The sequence below is a fragment of the Zea mays genome, chromosome 5 (genome assembly GCF_902167145.1).
Source record: "Zea mays cultivar B73 chromosome 5, Zm-B73-REFERENCE-NAM-5.0, whole genome shotgun sequence".
Lineage (NCBI taxonomy): Eukaryota > Viridiplantae > Streptophyta > Magnoliopsida > Poales > Poaceae > Zea > Zea mays.
Genome location: NC_050100.1, coordinates 166,466,700 through 166,482,329, shown reverse-complemented (window position 1 = coordinate 166,482,329; position 15,630 = coordinate 166,466,700).

Genomic DNA, 15,630 nt, shown 5'->3' with positions numbered 1-15,630 from the left:
AATTTAATTTTTCTAAAGTTGGAGCTATTCCAAATAGGGCTTAAATGACATACCAAATTAATTAAGACCCCGTTTAAATACACTAGAGCTATTAGCGGGCTAAAAATTGCTAGTAAAATTAGCTAACTAATAAATAGTTGACTAACTATTAGCTAATTTTAGTTAGTTTGAACTAACTAATAAAGGCTAGTTTGAAACTTAAATCCTCTATGAGATTCCTGGGGATTAAGACGAAAATTAACTTAATTTCCCCCTAATCCTGGGGAATTTAAATTTCCAAACTAGCACTAAATAATGGATAGTTGAGGTTATAGCTAATAGTTAGCTAGACTATTGGTTGTGTTTTTGGATGTCTCTAACTAAAAGTAACTAAACTCTAATTATTAGTTGAGTGGTTTAGGTGTATTCAGCTAATTTTAGTAGTTAACTATTAGCTCTAGTACATTCAAGCAGAGCATAAGCCTAACTAATCTATAATAATTAACAAATGTTTACTCTAGCATCACGTGCGCGAATTATGAATTACTTAGGCATGGTAGGTTTGTCTTGTCGTTTTGATTCTTATTTATGTAACTAGTTAGTTGCTCGTGCTTTGCTACAGCTGTTATATATCATATAAATATGTATTGAGATATTTATTCAAATACAATTATTGTTTATTTCTAAACACTAAGGTAGGTGTGGTTTGGTGGTTAGCCCCAAAATTCTGGAATATAGGAGGGTGTGGGTTCAAGTGCTCACTCTGCATTATTTTTGTGCAGTGTGGTAGCTGTGCGGGCGGGGTCGGGTGTTGGGCAGGCCCACAGGGCACGGCGTCGAGGCAGGGCGGACCCAGAGTGTCAGCGCTCAACGCGGAAGGTTGAAAGGGAAATGTGTCATTGGGACATTTCTATATTGTTTTAGTGATTAGATGCACAATACATTATATTTGAACTAACATGATGTTGAGCAAAAGTGGTTGAGTCAAAATGAGCTCAGAAGAGGACTTATCGCAAAGCTATATGAATCAAGCAAAAAGGTATGTTCTGGACACTAAGTCAATTAGTTTATGTGCTAATCATATTTGTCTAAGTGCCAGGAACTCAGCTAAGTCAAATCCAAAGAAACAAAAGAAGATAAAAGGAGAAACGGGGAAAGTGCTGGACTGTGCAGCGCCGGACAGTCCGGTGCACGGTCCGGTTGAACTCGCCGCTCTCAGGAATTTCAGGTTATGTCGACTATAATTCACCAGACGGTCCGCGCGAGGCGCCGAACAGTTCGACGTACCAACGGCCAATGGCTAGTGGCCACGTCAGCGCCTGACCAACAGTCGACAGGCACACCGGACAGTCTGGTGCCACCCAGAAGCGGAAATCAACCAATCAGTGGATTTTTTGTCGCGTCACGTGCGTGTACTGTTCACTGTCCGGTGTGCACCGGACATGTAACACCTCGTTCAATCCCTGGACCGGCGGTACTTACTCCTGGCAACTCTCTAGGATCATATATCGTCCCCACAGACCAACGCAAGTCTTTTGTGCGCACTTTGTCCTCACCCATGCGCACCCGAGAAAACTTCCCGATCGATCACCCATCCAAAATTGATCCAAGTCAAGCACGCTTAACTTGGAGGTTATTTCGAGATAGGCTTCCGAAAAAGAATATGCACCTTGTTGGTATGGATACTCTATTAATTCTATTAAGCCTTGGGCCAGGAAATCACCATCCTAAGGGCCAGGATATCACAATCCACCCCCTTAGAAGACCGACATCCTCGTCGGTCAACCACAATCCAAGAACCTACCCTCTTAGCCACGTCTGTGTGTCTAGTGTCGTCATATGTCATGCCATGTGACCACTCTGGGCCCACATGCACCTTGCGCCATATACCCGAACCTCCTAGCCCACACACGCCCGTGAAACCTCGAGGGTTGGATCTGATACCACTTGTAACACCTCGTTCAATCCCTGGACCGGTGGTACTTACTCCTAGCAGCTCTCTAGTATCATATATTGTCCCCACAGACCAACACGGATCTTTTGTGCACACTTTGTCCTCACTCATGTGCACCCGAGAAAACTTCTCGGTCGATCACCCATCCGAAATTGCTCCACATCAAGCACGCTTAACTTGGAGGTTCTTTTGAGATATGCTTCTGAAAAAGAAGATACACCTTATTGGTATGGATACTTTATTAATTCTTTAAGCCTTGGGCCAGGAAATCACCATCCTAGGGGCCAGGATATCACAGGACAGTCCGGTACGCCAGTGAACAGAAGGCAACAACGACCTTCCAAATGGAGCTCCAATGACTCATAGCTACCTTGGGGCTATAAAAGGGACCCCTAGGCGCATGGAACAGTACACCAAGCACCCATTGAACATCCTAAGACGCCGAGACTTCGCATACACGCATTTGGTTCATCTTGATAGAGATTTGAGCAATTCTCTGAGCTGTAACTTCATTGTGTTGTTCCGTGTGCTCGTTCTTGTCTTGTGTGTGTGTTGTTGCTGCAACTCTCGCTATTGTGTGTTGCTATTCCCCACTTACTCTTGTGTTTACTTGAGATCACTTGTGTAAGGCGTGAGAGACTCCAAATTGTGGAGATTCCTCACAACGGGATATTGTTGAGATAAAGAGAATCGTGGTATTCAAGATGATCGTTGGATCACTTGAAAAGGGTTGAGTGCAACCCTCGTCCATTGGGATGCCACAACATAGAGTAGGCAAGTATTCTACTTGACCGAACCACGAGATAAAATCGTTGTGTCACGTGTCTTTACTCCTGTGTGATTCTCTCTCTATCTCCATTCACTTCACTTGCATAATTGCTCTAAGTTTAATACTCACCTTGTGAAGAGCAATTAAGTGAAGAAGTTTACTCCGCTCGTACTCCTCATTCGAACTTGGCTTTAACTTTCACTAATCCAATATTAGTCCATGTTTGTTTTGTTGAGTTGTTTTTACAGGATCACCTATTCACCCCCCCCTCTAGGTGCTCTCAATTGGTATCAGAGGCGTTCTCTTCATCAAGGGACTAACCGCCCGAAGAGATGGATCCTAAGAGAAGGAAAAGGAGAAGGAGACCCTATATGTTGATGAGCAAAAAGGTGACAAGCCCACTGACTCAGGATCAAACAAAAAGAGGAAGGATAGGAAGAAGAAGAGGCGCATCAAGAAGATCATCTACTACAACAGCAACACCTCCTCTTCTTCACCAAGGGACGACGACGACGAAGACTCGTCCACGAAAATTAAAACGGTAAATCAGAATTATTCTTTCGATTATTATCGCATTCCGTACAATTCAAATGCTCATTTACTATCTATTCTGCTTGGTAAACCCCCAATTTGATGGAGATGATTACTCTTTTTGGAGCCATAAAATGTGTAGTCACTTATTCTCTCTCCATCCTAGCATTTGGGAAATAGTGGAGAATGGAATGCATTTTGGTAGTAGCGACAATCATGTATTCATTAACGAGCAAATTCATAAGAATGCCCAGGCTACTACTGTGTTGTTAGCATCTCTATGCAGGGATGAGTACAATAAAGTGAGCGTCTTGGACAACGCCAAGCAGATATGGGATACCCTCAAAATCTCTCATGAGGGTACCGACGCCACCATGATCACAAAGATGAAGCTAGTGGAAGGAGAACTGGGAAGGTTTGCCAAGAAACGGGGAGAGGAGCCAACCAAAACCTACAACAGGCTCAAGACCCTGGTGAACAAGATCTGAAGCTATGGGAGCACAAGATGGATGGATCATGACATCGTTCGACTCATGCTAAGGTCATTCAATGTTATTGATCCTCATCTTGTAAACCTTATCCGTGAAAATCCCAGGTATATAAAGATGATGTCCGAGGAAATCCTCGGAAAATTTGTAAGCGGACACATGATGGTAAAGGAAGCAAGGTATGTGGATGATATTGCAAATGGTCCGCTTCCAGTCTACGAACTGCAGCCCATTGCCCTCAAGGCAGCAAGGAGGCGCTACATAACAAGGTGGCACAAGTGGAGGCTGTCGGGCTCAACGAAGAGGAAATGGCGCTTGTAATCAAGCACTTCAAGACCGCTTTGAAAAGGCGTAAGGAGTATCCCAACAAGAACAAATCAAAAGGAAAACGCTCCTGCTTCAAATGCAGTAAGTCCGGTCATTTTATTGCACAATGTCCCGATAATGAAAATGACTAGGGACAAGAAAAGAAATGGAAAAGGAAGAAGAAGAACTACATGAAGGCAAAGGGCGAGGCGCACATCGGCAAGGCATGGGACTCCAACTATTTTTCATCCGACTCCGACGATGAAGGACTAGCTACCTCCGCCTTCGATAAGTCCTCCCTCTTCCCCAACGAACATCACATGTGTCTCATGGCTAAGGAGAAGAAGGTACGTACACGAGATACCCCAATTATACTTCTAGTGATGAGGAATCTGATGATGATGTAGACTATAGTGATCTCTTTAAGGGTTTAGATAGATCTAAAGTAGATACGATCAATGAACTAATTGATGCCCTTAATGAGAAAGATAGGTTGTTAGAAAAACAAAATATATTCTTTATGAGGAACATGATAAACTTGTTAATGCTGAAAATATCTTGCTTTAGAAGTTAAGAGAAATGAACTTCTTTCTTCTGAATTATCTTTTTATAATGATTCTATTTCTAGTCCTAAGAATTTAAATGCTGATTTAAACGCTAAGCTAGAAAAAGTAAATGTTGCTAGTTCAACTATGGAGCATGTTGTTATTTGCAATAGATGTAAAGATGTCGATGTTGATGCTTGCAATACCCATGCTACCACACTTCTTAAGTTGAATGATGAGATTGCACATCTTAATGGTCAACTTAAAACTTGCAAGAATTATTATGAATAGTTAAAATTTGTGAGGGATGCCTACACCATTGGTAGATACCCCTCTATTAAGGATGGACTTGGTTTCCAAAAGGAAACCAAGAACTTAACAAGCCAAAGGACCTCCAATCTCAACAAGGAGAAAGGGAAGGCTCATATGGCTAGTAGCTCTCATTCTTCACATGACAAAATGAACCATGCCTGTCTCTATGCTCATGTTAAGAATGGTTCTAAGATTGCTCATCATAATAAGTGTTATAATCATGTTGTTTTACCTACTCGTCATGATGTTGTTTTTGATTCTCATGCCATGCTTGCATCATCTAGCTCTTCATATGCTCATGGTAGTAATAGACCTAGACACCATCATGTTGTTTCTCATGCACCTAGGAATGCATCAAATGGACCAACCATGCTTTATCAAACTTATGATGCTTCATTTGTTCTCTTGTGCAAAAATGATAAAGTAGTTGCTAGAAATTTGGGGCCTAAGTGCAAGAGAGACAAAACTTGCACCTGGGTTCCAAAGTCTTATGTGACTAACCTTGTAGGACCCAACAAGAGTTGGGTACCTAAAACCCAAGCTTAAATTACCTTGCAGGTTTATGCATCCGGGGGCACAAGCTAGATCATTGATAGCGGATGCACAAACCACATGACGGGGGAGAAGAAAATGTTCACCTCCTACGTCAAGAACAAAGATTCCCAACACATGATCATATTTGGAGATGGGAATCAAGGCAAGGTCAGGTTTGGGTAAAAAAGCCACCACCACCGAGTATTCAATTTCTAATGTGTTCTTAGTATAATCGCTCGGTTACAATTTGCTTCTTGTCAGTCAGTTATGTCATATGGGATATAATTGTTTATTTACAAATATTGATGTATCTGTCTTTAGAAGAAGTGATGGTTCATTAGCTTTTAAAGGTGTATTAGACGACAAGCTCTATTTAGTTGATTTCTCAAAAGAGAATGTCGATCTAGATGCATGTTTAATAGCTAAGGCTGATATGGGCTGGCTCTGGCACCGCAGTCTAGCACATGTTGGAATGAAAAATCTTCATAAGCTTCTAAAGGGAGAACATGTGTTAGGACTAACCAATGTCTATTTTGAGAAATACAGACCTTGTGCAGCGTGCCAGGTAGGAAAGCAGGTGGGAACTACTCATCAAAGCAAGAACGTGATGACGACATCAAGACCACTGGAACTCCTCCATATGGATCTCTTCGGGTTCGTTGCTTATCTTAGCATCGAGGGAAATAACTATGGTCTTGTTATTGTTGATGACTTTTTTCTCTTCACTTGGGTATTCTTTTTACAGGATAAATCAGAAACCAAAGGTACTTTAAAGTGCTTCCTAAGGAGAGCTCAAAATGGGTTTGAGCTCAAGGTGAAAAAGATCAGGAGCAACAATGGATCTGAGTTCAAGAATCTTCAAGTGGAAGAATATCTTGAGGAGGAAGGCATCAAGCATGAGTTCTCCGCTCCCTACACATCGTAGCAAAATGGTGTAGTAGAGAGGAAGAATAGGACGCTCAACAACATGGGGAGGACAATGCTTGGTGAATACAAGACACCTGAGCGGTTTTGGTCGGAAGTTGTAAATACAGCTTGCCACGCCATAAACCGGCTCTATCTTCATTGCCTTCTCAAGAAGACATCTTACGAGCTACTAACCGGTAACAAACCCAATGTTTCTTACTTTCGTGTATTTGGGAGTAAATGCTACATCTTGGTAAAGAAAGGTAAACATTCGAAGTCTCTAGTGACGTTGTATTTGATGAGACTAATGGCTCTCCAAGAGAGCAAGTTGATCTTAGTGATGTAGATGAGGATGAAGTTCCAACGGACGCAATGCAGACTATGGCAATAGGTGATGTGCGACTGTAGGAACAACAAGATCAAGATCAACCATCTTCCTCAGCATTGGTGCATCCCCCAAATCAAGATGAGGAATAGGTACCTCAAGATACAGACATGGATCAAGGGGGAGCACATGAAGAAAAAGATAAAGAGGAAGAAGCACAACAAGCACCTAAAACTCAAGTCCGGACAACCATTCAAAGAAACCATCCAATGGATCAAATTCTGGGTGACATCAGCAAAGGAGTAACTACTCGCTCACATTTAGCTAACTTTTGTGAGCATTACTCGTTTGTTTCTTCTATTGAGCCTTTCAGGGTAGAAGAAGTCTTGCAGGATCCGGACTGGGTGTAGAGATTTCAACTTAAGTAGAGAGAGAAAATGCGGAAGATTAAAGATCTAGCAAACTCTCGTGGATGACACTAGTATTTTTTTACCCAGGTATCCAGAACCACGCAAGGTACCGAGTAATCCTCGTTGCTGCCCCTATGCAAAGGGTAGCCCACGCGAGGGCTAAGCACCATAGACGAGTAACTCCATGGAGAGTCGTGAGTCTTCCCCCCACGCAAGTGGTGCTCCGCTTCTGGCTCCTTTTGGACGCTCTCCACCATCTTCACTATTGAGCTTCTTGTCGAAACGTCGCAAGCCTCATTCTCTCCGGTACAATGTGGAGGTCGTATCATAAACGTGGTTGATATGGTCTCGTAAGACTCACGCCCCAATCGGTACAATTACAATGGCTCGCGCAAGAGACAAGGGGTTATGTGGGTTTTTTTAAACTCACCCAACTAACTAAGGATCACCTAGAAGAAGCACAATAGCGGTCTAACTAACCTAAGCACTTCGCAAAACACCTACGCTAGTCACCGAGTGATTCTATTAAGCACTTGGATGTTTGAACACTTGGAGATGTGTATAACCTTCCTTGGTATATTGCTTGAGCTCTCTCAACTCCAAATGGTCGGGTGGTGTGGTATTTATAGACTCCTGTGTTGCTGCTGTTTTTTCAGCACTTCCAAATTTGTATTGTGGGCATAACTTATAGCTCCGAACTCTGATTTTGATGATCTTGGACTATTTGGAAAGCTTACAAAACTCTCTACATCTCATAGTTGAAGCCATGTTAGTCCTTCCTCAACTTTGTCAAGTTCACTTTTGTTTTGTGGCTTTGCATCCCACTTTTACTTCTTGATGTGTTAGACTCTTAGCATGCATAGAGTATCTTCAATATGACTTTGTAATGTCTTATATAAGTGTTGCTTCCTCAGTGCTTCAGTCCAAGTCATTTTTACATCATGTGAACTAAAAACACAAATACTAGCAAACACATTAGTCCATAGGTTATGTTGATCATCAAACACCAAAATCATTTAGTCAAATGGGTCGGGATCCATTTTCCTTACAACCTAACCATGCATGATGGATATGTCCCCTTGGGAAGCTGTGGTGTAATCACCATAGTGATTGGCCAATTTTCATCTTTGTATCTATCATATCATATGGATCACCTTTTTGTGCAAGTTATGTGCAGGGTTGGTCCTAGTATTTTAGGGGCCCTGAGAAAAAACTAAATGGAGGCCCCTTCTATCTTCATATATGTATATATATGTCTATGTGTGTAACATATACTTATATATAAAGTCATTTAAACATATATTTAAAGAAATTATCATTCAATGTGCAAAAATAACTCTTATTGACCATGATAAAATTATTTAATGTTTATAGAATTTTAAATGTAATTTATAGTCATAAATATTTACTTGCACTTGATATCAATGAACCACCTAATGCATGGTGCTATGATCACATCATCCATAAAAATTGAAAAACTCAACTACAAATTGTGTTAGACGATCCAAAGTTGTAGAGGCACTGTTAGCATCAACGAGATTGAAAAAGCGAGACCATGAGGGCATTGCCGACTTAGTGTGTCACCATGTAGCGTCTGTGATGATTTGTTTTCTCTGTGACTGTGGAAGGCTCATCGGTTCATTTCTCATATTCTCAACGAACTGCAATTATCGAACAAACTACCAAAGGATGACTAGACCAAGACTAATTAGTAATGGTATGTTTGGTTTATCTATAGATTCTTGAAAGTCTGATTCTAGTTGCGAGTTGTGAGAAAGTTGCTATGAGTTGACAATTGTGAAAAAACTAAAATTTGTTTGGTTAAAACAACTATCAACTATAGATTCTATAAGAGCATGGCAACTTATAACATGGATGTCAGGAATTTAGAAAATTCAGGGTATGAGGTGATTATTAAGTGAACTAGATGAATATATAGATTTTCAGGAATCCATTCTAATGTTGTACCTGTTTGGTTGAGATTCCAAGTTTTTAGCAGCGAATCAGGTTCATGAAGCTAAACCAAACACACCATAAAAATACATATGATACATCATATACTTAGTGTATACTTAGGGGCCCTAGGGTGGCTAGGCCCCTCAAGGTCGACCCTGTTGTGCGATGCTTTGGGTTCTTCACTCGATGAACAAGAGAGAGAGAGATAAAAGGGCTTTAAATAGGTTTCTACAAGATACTTACCTTTTTCACATAGTCCTATAAGCCTTTTGCCTTTGTCTTGCTCTCCTTCGGCCATCTTCCTCCTACCATCCTTCCTTCATGACTGCTTGTCCTTACTATCATAATGGTTGTACCCTTTGTGCTTGACCAACTTGCAAACATAAGGTTGGCAAGTGCCCTTTACGGTTTGGGTTTGTGATGAGTGATTGTCAATAAAGTAGAATCTTGGGTTGAATTATGCGGACTAACCGAGGCATGAGCATTGTGTAACATGTCTCTTGGCTCATGGTCAGAAGTAATGGTCGATGGCGGAGGTGAAGATCATGTAGGCTCATGTCGATGGGCTGGAAGCAGAGAAGGTCAAGTGCTAAGTTTTGAATGAGAGATTGGAGAAGCTGGATGGTTAGCTATGGTGGTTAACACCTAGGGACATCAGTGAACGCGAGGACATGGTAGAGCAAATTATGTCGATGACGAGGTTGAGAACTACTGGGACACGTGTCTAAAGTGTGGGGACATTTATAGAGTACGCTACCTATATAGGTTTGGTGGTAAAGCATCAAAACCACCCTAACTAGATTTTTGCGGATATGACCTCAAAACCTAATGACATGGTTTTGTAGGAAATCGGAGGCGACACACAGAGACATCACGAATGTTGTGTCAAGGCGAAGTAACTTCATGAAGGGAGTGTGGTCGGCAGATCATCAAGATGAGATTTAGTCCATTTTGCCTAAGTTGAGTGGATAAGCTATATGTAAGGGTATATTGAGAATGTAAAGTACCCTCTATAAACAAGAAGGAAGAACTACACCAATGAGTCATCTCTCTAGCTTTTGATTTTTACTCTCTATTTATTATTTGTTAGAAGATCCTTAGGTGCTTTGGTTTATTGCACCCATGTACTTGTAACTTTGTGAAGGGTGGCCTTAACCACATCGTGTCCCTTGTGATAAATCTCTGTCCAAGTCTAAGTGTTTTACTTTTTTGTTTGATTTCTTTCAATTGAGCTCATTTGTTTGATTTTTGAAGTAAATTCTTGAATATGTGTTTGCGGGGGAAGTTTTGGCTTGTTTGAGACATATGATACACTCCTTGAATCATTTCCACCCGTTGATATGTGCTGATTAATCTCGAGAACAAGGTTTAAGCAGTTTTGTGTTTTTGTGAAAACCCTAATTTGAGTTTGAAATTATTTATCTGATTTTAAAGGGTGAACTTTTGAAGCTCAAACTTCTAGTCAATCTTAACCCCTCTACCCACCCACAAAAATTTATCTCAATCTAAGGAGTTTTGACCAAGCGGCGCTTTCGCGTAGGTAGAGAAAGCAATAGGTACCCGAAACCCGTATATTTGGTGGGTTTTACTCGATATAAAGACGAGTATGAGATAAATTCTTTGCGCGTGGGTACGTTAATAGGGCACAATATTGTACCCGACGGGTAAACGGGTGCGAGTATGGGTATGTACTACTCGTACCCGTATACCCATGGATAATTAATACCTGACTTGGCCATATATATGTTCTACTCAATTATGTACATATAAATATATATTAGCTAAAGACATGATCAACTTGAATGTTTATACATTAATCATTATTTTTTTTCTTCTTTATTTACTCACATTTGATGATTATAATTATAAATATGCCATGTATTTATTAGATTTATTTTATTTAATATGTATGCAACGGGTATCTAATCGAGCGTGGGTTCCTTGACAGTTTTTTACCCATGCGAGTGCGGGTATGGGTACAATTTCATATCCGTGAGCAGGCACTGGGTTTTTAATGGGTACAATTTTATCTCGCGGGTACAGATATGAGTAAGCACTACCCATCGGATATGTACATGTCGGCATTTCGACCCCGGGGGGTCCCTGGACCGACGAGTAAATTGTCGCCGCGTGCCCCAGCCCAAATGGGTCGGCGCGAGACGGGACACGAAGGGGGGAAGAAGACAGCAAAAGGGGAACCGCGGCCTCCGTGTTGTCCTGCGCCCAGGTCGGGTGCGCTTGCAGTAGGGGGTTACAAGCGTTCGCGTGGGAGAGAGAGAGAGAGGCCCGTTCTCCCGCGCGACCAACCCTCTCGTACGAGAGCCTTGGGCCTTCCTTTTATAGACGTAAGGAGAGGGCTCAGGTGTACAATGGGGGGTGTAGCAATGTGCTAACGTGTCTAGCTGAGAGGAGCCAGCGCCTAAGTACATGCCGTCGTGGCTGTCGGAGAGGTTTTGCCGCCCTGTTCATGTGATGTCGTGGCCGTCGGAGGAGCGCTTGAGCCCCATGGAAGGACAGCTGTCGGGGCTGTCGGATCCTTGCTGACGTCTCCTTGCTTCCGTAAGGGGCTGAGAGCCGCCATCGTCATGGAGCGTGCGGGGTGCCATCATTACTTGTTTACCAGGGCGAGCCAGATGGGACGTCGGTCTTGTTCCATGTAGCCTGAGCTAGCTAGGGGTAGGGTAATGATGGCCCTCCTGTGACGTGGTCGGTCCGAGCCCGGGGTCGGGCGAGGCGGTGACTCCTCCGAGGTCGAGGCTAAGTTCGAGCCCTAGGGTCGGGCGAGGCGAAGTCCGTCGTCCGAGGTCGAGGTAGAGTCCGAGCCCTGGGGTCGGGCGAGGCGGAGTCCGTCTTCCGTAGGCCTGGGCAAAAAGAACCGGAACCGAGGAACCAAACCGAAATAACCGAGAACCGAAACCGAACTAACCGAACCGAAGGAACCGTTATGAAATTCGGTTCTGGTTTTTTGAGAACCGAAATAAATGAGATATTTTCGGTTCTACACTCCAAAGAACCGAAAGAACCAAAAGAACCGAAAAACCCAAAAGTATTAGATTCAATTTGTTACATGTGTTTGTAACTTCGGATGTTGTGTTATCGACTTATGTTGAACCTCTAATCATCCATGTATTATCTATGAAATTATGGTCATTGTGCGCTTGTCGTTGTTTGTGGTGAGATGTTGCTGAAATTTCTCACAAAAGTTGTCGTTATTCAGAATTTTAGAGTGGCTGTTATAGTTCGGTTAGAACCGAGGAACCGAACCGAAGAACCGAGAACCGAACTAGTCGGTTCTGGTTTCTTTATCTTGCTATTTCGGTCCTAGTTTTTGAAGAACCGAATTTCTACAAGAACCGAGGAACCGAACCGAACCGAAGAACCGAATGCCCAGTCCTAGTCTTCCGAGGTCGAGGCTGAGTTCGAGCCCTGGGGTCGGGCGAGGTGGAGTCCGTCTTCCGAGGTCGAGGCTGAGTCCGAGCCCTGGGGTCAGGCGAGGCGGAGCTTCCTATGGTGTCCGAGGCTGGACTTAGCTGCTGTCAGCCTCACTCTGTCGAGTGGCACAGCAGTCGGAGCAGGGCAGGCGGCGCTGTTTCCCTGTCAGGTCGGTCAGTGGAGCGGCGAAGTGATTGCGGTTACTTCGGCCCTGTCGACTGAGGAGCGCACGTCAGGATAAGGTGTCAGTCGATCCTTGCATTAAATGCTCCTGCGATACGGTCGGTTGGCGTGGCGATCTGGCCAAGGTTGCTTCTCCGCGAAGCCTGCCTGAGCTAGGCCTCGGGCGAGTCAAAGGTGCGTCCGTTGTTTGAGGGGACCCTCGGGCGAGACGTGAATCCTCCTGGGTCGGCTGCCTTTGCCCGAGGCTGGGCTCGGGCGAGGCGAGATCGTGTCCCTTGAGTGGACTGAGCCTTGACCTTAATCGCGCCCATCAGGCCTTTGCAACTTTGTGCTGATGGGGTTTACCAACTGAGATTAGGAGTCTTGGGGGTACGCCTAATTATGGTCCCCGACAGTAGCCCCCGAGCCTCGAAGAGAGTGTCAGTACTCGCTTGGAGGCTTTTTCGCATTTTTTTGCAAGGGGACCGGCCTTTCTTGGTTGCGTTTCGTTCCGGTGGGTGCGCGCGAGCGCACCCGCCGGGTGTAGCCCCCGAGGCCTTGGAGGAGTGGTTTGACTCCTTCGAGGTCTTAGCGCGTTTCGTGATGCTTCGGCCGGTCTGGTTGTTCCCTCATGCGAACTGGCCGTAGCCCGGGTGCATAGTCAGGTACCAAGTTCTCGGGCTGGTATGTTGACACTGTCAACGGTTTGGCCGGAGCCGGTTTTGCGAGAGCAGCCCCCGAGCCTCCGCACAGAGCGAGAGGACGGTCAAGGACTGACTCGGCTTTTTTTCATACGCCCCTGCGTCGCCTTTCCGCAAGGAGGAGGGGGGAAAGCGCCATGTTGCCCTCGGAGGGCGCCGAACATGGTGTCTCCAGTGAGTTGCTAACGGGTGACCCGAGTGGACGCCCGTGCCCCGTTCGATAAGGGTCGGCTAGTGGCCCAGAGGCGCGCTCCAAAAGTACCTGCAGGTGATTTGCCGGACCCGGTCCCGTTTGATAGGGTCCGAGGGCTCGATGCCTCCCTCTGATGGGATTCTGTTACAGAATCGCTTCTGCTGGTCTCGGAAATGTCCTAGGGTACCTCGGGAGCGTAGCCCGAGCCTCGGCCATGTACCGGACGTACCCAGAGTCATCCCTCGCTCTGCGTGCTCTGAGGCGGCTGTCGAACCCTTCGGGGGCCAGCCTACGAACCCCTGATCAGTAGTGGGCGCGGAGCCCGAGTGGCTTGAGGCGGCTATCGAACCCATCCGAGGGCCAGCCTTCGAACCTCTGAGCAATGGTGGGCGCGGAGCCCGAGTGCTCTGAGGCGGCTGTCGAACCCTTGAAAGGGAAATGTGCCCTTGGGCCATTTGTAAGTGTTTTGGTGATTTAGTGTCCAACACAAGTGCCTAAGTGTCAAATGGCGGACAAAGTACAAATCAAGTATAAAGGTATGTTTCTTAGACTTAGTACATTGTTTTAGAGACTAATGTATTGTGTCTAAGTACTGGAAACAGGAGAAAACAAATTGGAGAGAGATAGCTTTGTTTCAGCCAAAGACAGCTCTGTCTGGGTGCACCGGACTGTCCGGTGGTGCACCAGACAGTGTCCGGTGCGCCAAGCTGGCTCAGGCGAACTTGCTGCTCTCGGGAAGGAATTAATGGCGTATGGCTATAATTCACCGGACTGTCCGGTGTGCACCGGACTGTCCAGTGAGCCAACGGTCGGCCGGGCCAACGGTCGGCTGCGCGATCTGCGCGAGACACGTGGCCGAGCCAACGGTCGGGAGGGGGCACCGGACTGTCCGGTGTGCCAACGGCTCCAAGGCTGCCAACGGTCGGCTTCACCAAATAAGGAAGGAAATCCGCACCGGACAGTGTCCGGTGCGCCAAGCGACAGAAGGCAAGAATTGCCTTCCCAGATTGCTCTCAACGGCTCCTAGCTGCCTTGGGGCTATAAAAGGGACCCCCTAGGCGCATGGAGGAGGACACCAAGCATTCTCTAAGCATTCCTAAGCACTAAGACATCGATTCCGCGCTTTTGATTCCTTGCGATAGCAATTAGAGCTCTAGTTGAGTTGTGAACTCATTGAGTTGTGTTGTGAGCTCTTGTTGCGACTTGTGTGCGTGGTGTTGCTGTGATTTCTTGTCTTGAGTGTGTTGCTCATCCCTCCCTTACTCCGTGCTTCTTTGTGATAATCTAAGTGTAAGGGTGAGAGGCTCCAAAGTGTGGAGATTCCTCGCAAACGGGATATAGTAAAGCAAGCAAAACACCGTGGTATTCAAGTGGGTCTTTGGACCGCTTGAGAGGGGTTGATTGCAACCCTCGTCCATTGGGACGCCACAACGTGGAGTAGGCAAGCGTTGGTCTTGGCCGAACCACGAGATAAACCACTGTGCCATCTCTGTGATTGATCTCTTGTGGTTATTGTGTTTTGTTGAGACTCCTCTCTAGCCACTTGGCATTATTTGTGCTAACTCCTAATTAAGTTTTGTGAGTTTAATTTCAAGTTTTATAGGATCACCTATTCACCCCCCCTCTAGGTGCTCTCAATTGGTATCGGAGCCGTTCTCTTCAAGAAAGGGACTAACCGCCCGAAGAGATGGATCCTAAGGGCAAGGGGATTGTGATCAATGACAAGGAGAAGGAGTCATTCGTCAACGAGCCCAAGGATGACAAGCCTACCGACTCAGGCTCGGGCCACAAACGCAAAGATGGGAAGAAGAAGAAGACAAGACGCATCAAGGAGATCGTCTACTACGACGACAGCGATGAGTCCACTTCTTCCCAAAAGGACAACGACTACGAGAGAAGGAAACCAGTTAATTCGAACTTTTCTTTTGACTACTCTCGTATTCCGCAAAGTACAAATGCTCATTTCCTCTCCATTCCACTTGGCAAACCTCCTCACTTTGATGGAGAGGACTACGGATTTTGGAGCCACAAAATGCGTAGTCACATGTTCTCTCTCCATCCGGGCATATGGGAGATTGTGGAAAGTGGAATGAAATTTGATAGCTCGGATAGTCCTATGTTTATCAA